Below are 11,651 nucleotides of genomic sequence, written 5' to 3' on the forward strand. Positions count from 1 at the left end.
GAAACAAGCAATATGTATGTGTTCCCTGTAGTATGTGTAGAAAATAATGTCATTTGACCAGAGGTGTACATACAACACTTATAAATGCACTATTGTTGTAATAGATATACTATTTTTGACCAGAGGTGGGAGACAATATGTAAGGTATGTCATTCTGAGAGGTAAAAATGAAGTCTGGACTCACCAGTGAGTCAGAGCTTTGGGGATTAAATACACTAATCTATAGTTTCAGTCACCACTCAGATGAGCACTCCGTCAGCACTCTTACAAGCTCACTGACATCACTGCCTGCCATCACTATGGAGATAGGAGAGGAGCAGAGTGCTGAATCACAAGCAGCATGAATCATGCTCATCATCTGTTCTCTCCATACAAAGCTTTTCATATGCTAATCACTGTGTTACTGGATAATAAAAGAAAAAAAGAGTTTGTATAAGCAGAGAGGACTGTTGACAGACTACTTAGAGGCAAAAGGAAGATAACATTAACAGGGAGTACAGCAGGTCAGGAGAATGAATGTCACTTAAGAGTGTGTTTATATTTGTAGTTAGTTTCCTTTGGCCGTGACCAAATTGAATGAAGCAAATTTCACAGCAGTGGGATAATACCCTGATCTCTCTGAACCATGCTCTGGTGTAACAGTGCTCGAGTGTGTACTTCTTCTTTGATGTGTTTGATATTCTACACCTAGGGGGTTCCTAACCTGATTGAGTGGGGGGGGGGGGGGGGGGCATGGGGTCACAGTGTGGTTCCAGGGCGGTTGTGAATTATTCTATAAAGAAATATATACCAATGTAAATTAGACCTGTGATTGCGATTATTTGAGCTAACTGCGATAATTTGTGCTGACCACAATCATTTTATATTTTATTTCAAACCCAACAGACAGAATATCAATTACGTGTATTTCTTTTTATCAAATAAAGTGAGACAATTGAGTAAGAGATTTAGGCTGTGCATATCTCCTGCTTATACTTCTATCGGCAGCATTTTTGATACACTGAATTTATCAGTGTATGTGTTTTACTTAAGCAGCTGTGGGTATAAAAGTACAATATGTGGCTCGTCAGAACAGTTGAATTTGCTATAAAATGGTGGTGGTAAAAAGTGTAAATACAACAAACCTGAGAAATCATCTGTGGATCCATCACCACTGTTCGCCGAACTTGGGAATACAACTGCATCAACAGATTCTTCCGGAGGCTATCGGGCAAGTATCTTAGGCTATGTTCACACTGAACTGAATCTGATTATGTGACCAAATCTGATATTTCTGTTCTGCTGTTCACACTGTGTATATAATATGCCCTATATCTGACATAAGTCTGAATAGATCACACTCCTAATCTGACCCACACGCTCAAAGAACGATGCTTAAAACTGATTCTGACTCTTTTTATATATATATATATATATATATATATATATATATAAATCCCTTTATACTATTATTATACTCATTATCACTTACAAATCTGATATGAAAAAGTCACATTCAATGTGATTTGTGCTGTCCACGTGAACGTCACATATGAGATCGGATTTGGGTCTCTTTACCTAACGTGAATTTAGGCTTATATTCTTTGCTCGGAATATGCTAAGCCAGTAAATAATAGATGTTTAAGCCATAGTACATTTGATTAGGTTGTTTGTTATTTTGAGAATTTGCAACTATTATTTTCATAGCATAAAAAATTATTTTAAAGATTTCTTTACATATCTTTATGAATAAACTGTTCAATAAACTGATGTTATCATAATAGTGTGTACACATTATTACACTATCATTAAGCATACAGGCCTATTAAAATACCGGGGGTGTAAAAAACAGATAATTAAATCATTAATCATCGCAATTACTTGTATGACAATTAACCTTCAGTTAAAATTTCATGATTGTGACAGCTCTAATGCAAATCAAAGCACAGGCCTTCAGGAGTGAAGGTGTCATTTGATGACACAAAGCACATGATGCAGACCCAATGCTCAGCAATGTAGTGGATTTCTTATGTGATTACTACTGTGGTCAAAATTTTAAACTCAATTCAGGTAAAAGCTATTCAACCTCCGTGAAATGGAAGATTCCATTTCTTAGTGATCAATTTTCTGCATGAGGATGTATGGTGGTAAAGTTGTGTGAAGTTGCTCCTGGAGCTCCTATTTGCTGCTGGAGATTGAATCTTTTTGTAGTAATGAGAAATACAGTGAGCTGACAGATGACATTGTGATGTGGTGCGAACCTTTCATTCGATCACCAGCTTAAGCCCACCGCAAAGACATAAAGTACTTACCTTCAAGAGGAGGGGCACAAGCCGGTTGGCGCAAGAACCATTCTTATCCCTGTTGGAAAATGTTAAATGTTAATTACATTTAGGTATAACTTTACCAGACACTGCCTGTCTCACATGATGCAAGGTTACATAAACTTTAAAATGTAACGGGATGGTTTCAATAATTACTGTTAATAGAAACTGATCATGACTCTATTTGAGATAGATGTGTCTGTACATGAAATCTCAGTAATGGAGTTGTTTTTAATCTATCTATGATGTTATTTTCGGTTTAAACGTAAGTAAATAATCATGTAATGGGGTTAACACTGCCCTGACATGCTCTTCTATTTATTTAATTTTTACATTTGATGCAGCAATAGTAAAGGAATAGGACATCATTTATGCTTTTCTGTCCATGGGATCATACCCTGTAGATTTTAATAAATCACAGAGACACCATCTTCAGAAACACGCCTCAAACTTTGAAACAAAATGTCCGTGAAATTTTAAATTATGTTTTGTGTTTGTATTAGCAGCAGTACATAACAGTATGTGCTTCAGCAGTAAACCTACTGGTAGGATAATTTTATAGACATTTCTTTATTTGATGGTGCTTACAACAGTAAAATTATAGCCAGTAAAATTTTGGATATAACTAGACCATTCCAGGGCAGCACAGTGGCGCAGCAGGTAGTGTCACAGTCACAGATCTGCGTGGGTTTCCTCCGGGTGCTCCAGTTTCCTCCCACAGTCCACAAACACACATTGGTAAGACTGGACTGGTGACACAAAAGTGTCCCTAGGTTTGAGTGTGTGAGTGAATGTATTACCCTGTGAAGGACTGGCGCTCCCTCCAGGGTGTGGTTCTACTCCGGACAGGCTCCAGACCCACCGTAAACCATCCATGAACTGGATAAGTGGTTATAGACAATGAAAATATGAATGAGTGGACCATTCCAATAATGTTAAGATGGATTCCAGTACATTTTGACTGTGACATATTACTTCTCCAAGTGGGTTGGAGGCCTCTCTATTATATATGTATTATAAATATATATAACTTCTAGATTATACATGTTTTTTATTGTGTTTGTTTATTTTGTCAAAAAAAAATCTAGCATTTTTCTTTTGTATGTTTTTTTTTTTTTTTTTTTTTTTTTTTTTTCTGAGAATGATGCATTTTTATCCTGTAATCATCTGTGTTTGAAGCTGGGACCAAGGCTTTGTAAAATGTTATAAGTAGAAAAGAGTGTAACAACAGCATATCATTCGCAGAAATGGCCTGGATGAAAAGACGAATAATAACATAAAATGGCAGGAATTATTATTTAGCCAATTGGTTAGGAGGAAGGCAGAAACAGGAGCTTCATTTCTCTGGTCTTTATGTCATTCTCTATGTGCATTGCAATCTTGTGAAATTTGAAATCCTTTAAGCTAAGTTAAAAAAAAAAAACATATGACACCAATTACATAAAAGCTTACAGGATACGCTAAACTGGTATACAATCAGTGTCCACTCAGCCAGCTGACAGCAGCAGCTGATATCTTTACCCTCCACCATGTCTTGAGCCAGCTTTAACCAGCCTCAGAGATTCAGCTTAACCCGCACTAAAAGAACTCACCACACTGGCCCAGTCCTACAATCTTTACACTGGCAACCAGTCCGTTACAGAAGTTACAGAATAGACTTTAAATTGATGTTGTTAATATGATATATAATGTGTCTATAGAATATCAGACCCAGAATTCTTCTCGGATATGTTTAGAGAATACAAATTGAGTAGGCCTCTCAGATTCACAAGGTCACGACAGTTAATCAAGACCAGAGTTCAGACAAGCGTTGTGAAATAGTATTTAGATGACATGCCTCATGCATCTGGAATAAATGGCCAAACGGTGTTATGCGCCCCAACTGTAACACTTTATAAGTTCAGATTTTCATGTATATAATATGTACTTGTTTAATAACACTGCCAACAAATAAACAGAAACACAAGAGCTCCAGCATTAGCTCTTGGACATGAAGACACTAAGCAAGGACACTAAGACAAATGCACAAGGCAAAACAGAACACATTACAGGAGACCAACACGTGATAACACTTTCTGCTTGGCACAGAACTTTTATTTGGACTTCTCACTTGGAATATAACTTGGAACAACACTTGGAAGGGAACTTAAAAAAGCCCTTGATTCTGTACATTTCTATCTGGTCCTCCGTCAGTGGCTGGGACCTGTACCCTGCCTAGGAGTCACCCAGGGTTCTATTAATGAATTGACTCAGGAGTTCTCCAGAACACTGATGCAGAACCCTGGCCATCATCAGCAGACATCATCTATCGTTGGCGTTTCTGGGGATTCTGAGGAGGTCTGAGACAGCCTTTAAACTGCATCCTCACCAACATATGCATTGCCGTACGGTAATGGACAACCTGGAATGCAAAATCTAGAGCCCCACAGGGCCGATAAACACAAGCATGAGGTAAAAAAACAGAAAAACAGACCAATGCTTGACACTTGTTTCTTAATTCCTATACTTAATTGCCTTTTATCTCTTTGATGATTATCACGTAATTGCTTTTTGAATGTTTGTGCTGAGTGTGGACAGAGACAGAGCCTGTGTCGAGTATGGTCAGTGAGACGGAATCTGCACTGAATGCAGACAGAGATACAAAGCCTGTGCTGAGCATGGACGAAGAGCCTGGATCATGTATATAAGTCAGCTTTTATATGGCTCAGCCGTTATTTTTTCTGTTGTCAACTTCCATATTCCCATCCTCTTCTTAAAAAAGGTCTGATAATAGTAGACAGTCCAGAAATTGAAGCTGTTGATTTTGAGATTGTTTACCATTATTATTGTGAATGTGAAAAGTGAACAGAAACATTCATTCATTCGTTGCCTAGAGACGCTTATTCAGTTCAGGGTCATGGTGGGTCCTACCCAAACCCATAACCCCAGGTCCCTCGAGCTCTGTGACAGCGACAGTACCAGTGACGCTACAGGTGCCACCCTGAATAGAAATAAGGAAATTAAAATATGTTATTAATTATATTTACTATTTTATCATTAATATTCTTAGTTCTTGTTTGATTGTTAATTTTGTTCTAATGTGATTATTATTACATATGATGTTATTAATTACTGTTTTTTAAATTAAACTTATATTTTATTATCATGTTATGATGATTATGATTATTGTTGTTTTAATCATTGCTATTGATATTTTTGTTACATTTTGTAATTTGTAATTTTGTCAGAATGCTGTTTATGAAGGTTTATTATGATTAATATTACTGTGATTTGAACTGTCAGTTTCAGACAGAATCAGACAGTTTTGATGTCATTGGAGGCAGGGAGCTGCAGTTGTGTTCGTCTGATCAGAGCACTGAGTGGAGCAGGCTGAACACAGCAGCTAAGAGCACTTTGGTTGATCTCCATGTGCTGGGCCTCAGACCTGAGGAGGGTGGGACACAGGTTACAGAGCAGTCAGTCATTATCACCAGCGCACAGGAGGGACAGTGTTCATCTAGTATTTTTATCTGTGGACAGTTTCACACACTCACCCACTTACTCACACACATTCACTCTATCACTAGCACACTTCCGGTATGAATTACAGTCAAAGGCTGGGAACCCACCATTCCTCCAGTACTTGATCATAATACTCCACATCAGACGTGGTACTGAATCCTTTAGATCCTCCGACAACAAACAGCAGGTCATCAACCACCTGGAGAAAATGGAGGAGAGATAGAGAGAAAAAGAGAAGAGAGAGAGAAAAGAACTGGAGTATATAAGAGTAAACTAGAACCCATACGGACCCCATAAATCAGAGTCAAGCATCTTGATAACTTTAAACTGAAATGAAAGTGTGTGTGTGTGTGTATGTTCCACCTCAATGCCAATGTTGCTGTGAGGGCCTATCATTGGGTGGGGGGGTGGGGGGGCTCTCCAGGTGTTGGTCTGGGGGTTGTAGGCCTCTGCAGATCTCAGACTATTAGCTCCATCAAAACCTCCCACCTGCAAACATCAAAAATAACATGCAACAAGGATCAGCTGTTGCTCTACATACTTTGTTAGACCCCTTTCACCAAATTTTTCAGTACTCAGGGCCCACATAGAACCCAGACAGATTTGGGTTGGTGGATTATTCTCAGTGCTGCAGTGACACTGATGTGGTTGTAGTATGTCAGTGTGTGTTGCGCTGGTATGCGCTGGAGTTGCACTGTTGAGTGCGCATGTGTTACGTACAGCATAGACTTGGTCTCCATAAGCGATGACGCCCACTCCACTTCGGCGGCTTATCATTGGAGAAATGAGACTCCACTGATTTGTCTCAGGATTGTAACACTCGGCCGTAAACAAACGCTCAATACCGTTAAACCCTCCACAGATATACACCTGCACATAAGCACACACAACCACACACAGAGAGAGAGTCTGTATAGATCATTGGACAGAGAATGTCTGTGTAGATAATTCATTCACAGTTCAAATACTTTTACAGCTGGATTAAACTAGAAATTAATTTCATACAGAATATGATGACAATCGCAATCAGCCGCCATCAGACTAAGATCACTATACTCAACCCCAGGTGTGAACTAGAGAGGAATAAAGCACTGGGCTGTGGATTAGGGAACTGTGTTCTCTGGAGAGATGGAGCTCCATCCAGTAACATCAGAATGCAACACTAATGATCCAACATCAGTACCAGAGCTCACTCAGATGTAGGTCCTCACTGTAATGTTCCTGTATCGTGTTTAAAGCATTTTAAGAAAAGAGCACAAAAAGCCTTGTTAAAGAAAAACTATGTAAGAAGTGGCTTTGTTTTCTCCTGAGCTCCTCCTACCTGTTGCTGAGTGTAATTCACGTTTACGGTATTGTCATAAGATCAAGCCTCATACCCACACACACGCCTGCCTCTCTCTCTCTCTCTCTCTCTCTCTCTCTCTCTCTCTCTCTCTCTCTCTCTCTCTCTCTCTCTCTCTCTCTGTCTCTCTCTGTCTCTCTCTCTCTCTCAGAGAAACACACACATACAGAGACCTTCTGAGTAGAGGAATATTCACATCTGTCATAAATGTCTCTTGTCGCTTCAATTTATAAGCACACTGGGCTTCTAGTGATACACAACCTCAATGCTGAGCCTGGGGAGTGTGGGTAATTGAATAAAATTATGTTGAATACATGATAAAACTTATATATCACTCGTAATATACACTGGACACTGTGTTATTACAATCATAAAGTGTAAATTTGGTATTACTCTAGCCATTATAACCACACAGAAATGATAAAAAAATTAAAAAGTGAGCCCATCCAGCTAACATTAGGTGCTACCACTGGCCCTTGTATATCACTATATAGTGAACTATTTTTGGAACCATTTTGTAGTAGTGTCCAAAACATAGTGGAAAATTTTCAGTGCACTCAAACAATCCCACAATGCACTGCAAAAAGTAATGTACTACCCATGTATACTAGCAGATATCAGATTACCCATAATCCACTATGTTGTTTGGTGAAAACCCGCATAAGTTAGTCATCGAAATCATCCACTACTCTACTGAATTCAGTTCCCTATAATAGTGCACTATATAGTGAACAATATAGGGAAGAATGAATAGGGAGCCATTTCAGACACAGGGTAGGTGGGCTCCCCCTACATTTGCAGGGTGCAATTCCCTTTTACGGCTCAGTCCTGAAATCAAGGGGGAGGGATGTGGTGTTTTCCAACCCTCCCTACCAGTTTCTGCAGTGCTGTGTCAGTGCTAAACCAAAGCTCTATTTTCCCTATTACAGGTTAGTGAAGCATTACAATCATTCTGAAGGTACAATTGTAAGGCAAAAATACTACGTAGTGTTGTGTTAGTTTCAGAAGAATTATCTATGTATCTATGTTTGGCCATGTAATGGTGTGTAATGTACTATTCTGTGTGTGTGTGTACTTTGCCATGCAGGGTAGTGGCACTAGCGTCAATTCATTGCTCGTGCATCGGTGCAATCATCATCCACTGGTTACTGTCAGGTTTGTAGAGCTCCACCGTATTCACCGGGTCCGAACCATCAAACCATCCCATAGCATAGAGGCAGCCATTGATCACACACACACTGACATAACAGCACCGAGAGTACATAGGGGCAACCTGAAAACAGATACACACACAAAGACACTCAGCGTTTCAACACGATGGATTCTGCTCTTGTTTATATAACACTTTTAATTGTTTTTGCTCTGGAAGAACAGCAAAATACACAGGAGTTGTGCTTGAGTTGCATCATGGGATTGCCTTCACGGCTGAGGTATGGTTGGATGCTGCTTTAAAATTCATCCAGATTAAAGTGTCTCAGTAGGCAATATATTTAATGTATAAAAAATTGGGACAGCCTATGAGTTTCAAGAGTGCGCACACTGACATCATATGTTCTTTATGTAAACAGCTCTCTAGGCTTTGGGACAGACCCTTCATTTCTAATTCCAGCCCATTAACTATTAATTGAGCTCCAGCTATTGCACACGATTCCCCCAACACTGGGAGGATCAGGACCAGCAGGTGCTATCTCTGAGACATTTGACATTCACCACTGCCTCTGTTCACATTTCTGATGTACGTCAACTGGGCAGTTGGTGATCTCCTCTGCTGACATTGCATTAGCAGGTGTCTGAAACCCACAGTGGCTGACATCACACAGACATAAGGCATCCACTCAAAGAGAGAAGCCAATTGCCCCCTTGGACAGTTGATGCATTACTTTAGATCCAACCAGCAAATTCATGAAACTAGGGTCAACATCAGTAGGCACCCCTGCAACACTTGTGAAACTATAACCAGCTGAGACCATGTTTTACAGTGTGGATGTAAAAGGAGCCCCCAGGAAAAGAAAACAACAACTGAGGCTGAGAAATTAAACCAAAATGCATAGAGTTGCAGAAATCATGTTTGATAAGTGAATACGGACTTCATGCCAGGTTCTGGAGACAGGACTGAACTTTCTAACGTTGTGAAGAAAGATGTCACCATCGAAGCCCCCCATGCAATAAATGAAACCATTGAGGAATGCTGTGCCATGATAGGCTCGGGGGCTCTCATTGTTTGTTGTCACGTTGACCCAGCGGTTGGCCCGGACATCGTACGCCTCTATACAGTTGGTGGGCCCACCTCCACTCCAGCCGCTGATGGCCAGAAGAATGTTGTGTGGGAGACGAGGATGGGTCAGTGGATTGTTAAAGTCACTGTTACTCAGTCCGTGAATGTTCAGTTCGAACAAGGCCTTAAGCGCGTTGATGATGACGGGCCTGCACTCCTTCACCAGGGGGTTGTTCTTCACCTCATTCATCAAGTAGACTGGCGTCATTAGCCCCAGCCGAACCTGAACACACAGCACAACTGTGTTGATGCAATGGACTGAACAGCGCCCACTGGTGGAGCAGTTTGTGACGAGTGAGTGAGTAGTCAGTGATTCTCAAAGCTTTTCCTCTACAAACAATAATAAACTAAAAATTTCTGACCTTGGGCAGTAAGACACTGATGTATCCTTTCCGCTCCTCGGGCGCATGTGAGATCCAACACATGATAGCTTCGAACACAGTCTCCTCATGCTTGACGTTGAGCTCATTCTTTTCTACCAGTCTCTCGAGCTGCGAGAGCGAGAGCTGTGGGAACTCCTGAGACACGTGGACGAGCTCTGGGAAGTGGTGCAGAGCAAAGAGGTTGGCGCTCCTCTGCAGCTCGGTGCAGGAGAAGGTCTCAGCGAATGTCCACACTCTGAAACAGTTCTCCAAGCACAGCTGTGTCTCGAGGAACCGGCAGCACTCCTCCTTCAAACCAGGCACCAACAGGTAATCCGCCGCCTTCAGCAGCTCTTCCACTTTCTCACAGTTGACCTCCACTGAGTGTGTACACCAGTGGCGGATGCTGGTCTTTCAAGGAGGGGAAGCTCAATTTCGGCCTACATCATAAAGTGTGTCGGCCTGTGAGTGCCCAGCCTTTATCCAATCACTCGTCTCGTTTCCCTGCACTTCGCTGCTTCTCCATTGAACTCTGTGGACGCTCAGCGTCCGCAATGTTTAAATCACTGTGAATCTGCGGGAATGTTTGAGAGGAAAAGAACAAAAGTTAATCGCGTTGTAGTGCACATTTATTCAATGACATGTACACACAACAGTATATATTTTATCACTTATTTTTTGACATTTTAGGGGAAGCTGAGCTTCCCTTGCAGTCTTAGAGCAATCGCCACTGGTGTACGCATAGTCAATGATCATCCGCATCATCTCCGCAGACACACCAGGAATGCTGTACTCTCGCTTCTCCAACAGGTTCCAGTCGCTCCTGAACAGGGCCCTGGATAAAAAATAATTTCCATAATTTGCATGAACTAATGGAGCATAGCTGAAGTGCTGAAGATTTACACATTTTCATTCTCATGTTTAGGAAAATTCATTCTCGCCCTGTGAAGGACTAGCGCCCCTCCAGGGTCTATTCCCGCTTTGCGCCCTATGATTCCAGGTAGGCTCTGGACCCACCGCAACCCTGAACTGGATAAGCGATTACAGATAATTAATGAATGAATGATTAGGAATAATGCAATGAGTGTTAGATGCTCATGTCCACATTATTCATGTTCAGGTGATGGTTCCCACCTACTTCTCTGTTTTTTTCATAAAGCACTTTATTAACATTAGTATTTTTTTTATATAAAAACCAAACATTGTAAACAAAATCAGTGTCAGGTGACCCAACTGGCGACGGGTCAAAATTTGCACAATGGATCGCTTCAGCTCTTATGTGCTGCCTTTTTATTTTATAGGGTTAGTCAGTCAAAGTTCTGGATTTTTTATACATACATTGCAACAGTTTGCATATTAACACTTTAGTTTTTCTAAGGTAGCTAAGTTCGTAAGGGAGTAAGGTTCTCAAAAGTCTGGCAAGGGGGCCTCAGGAGGACAAAGTTTGAATAACTCTGATCTAGACTCTATGTTTCTGACTCTGACCTGATGCTCCTGATGCTCTCTGGCCCCCCTAGAGTGAACAAATGGTGGGTATTCAGAATCACTGGGTATTCAGAATCACTGGGCCCAAGGCAGAAACATTAAAGACACTATAACATGCACCCAGTGTGTATAATCTGTATAGAAAATCAGTTTATGGGATGTACAGGAGCAGCTGGAGATGAGCCAATAAGGCCAACATGCCCAGTGCCACGCATGGGCCAGAAGGGTATAAAGCCCTCTGACTTAAGCCTGTTGAACACTGATCAGAACTTGCCCTCACTTCTCCTTATGTGGCTGCCATCAAAACTGGTACAGTCCAAATTTTCACACTCTGGAGCACCTAAAATTAAGCCTAACTTCACCATGACCAGAGGTGATTGCTC

The 11,651-nt window shown here is 40.9% G+C and overlaps 1 pseudogene; it reads right to left on the reverse strand.

Annotated features, from left to right (window-relative positions):
* Positions 1–5,172: 5,172 nt before the first annotated feature.
* Positions 5,173–10,629, reverse strand: LOC136702706 (kelch-like protein 10; annotated as a pseudogene).
* Between the last annotated feature and the right edge of the window lie 1,022 nt (positions 10,630–11,651).

The sequence above is a fragment of the Hoplias malabaricus genome, chromosome 7 (genome assembly GCF_029633855.1).
Source record: "Hoplias malabaricus isolate fHopMal1 chromosome 7, fHopMal1.hap1, whole genome shotgun sequence".
Lineage (NCBI taxonomy): Eukaryota > Metazoa > Chordata > Actinopteri > Characiformes > Erythrinidae > Hoplias > Hoplias malabaricus.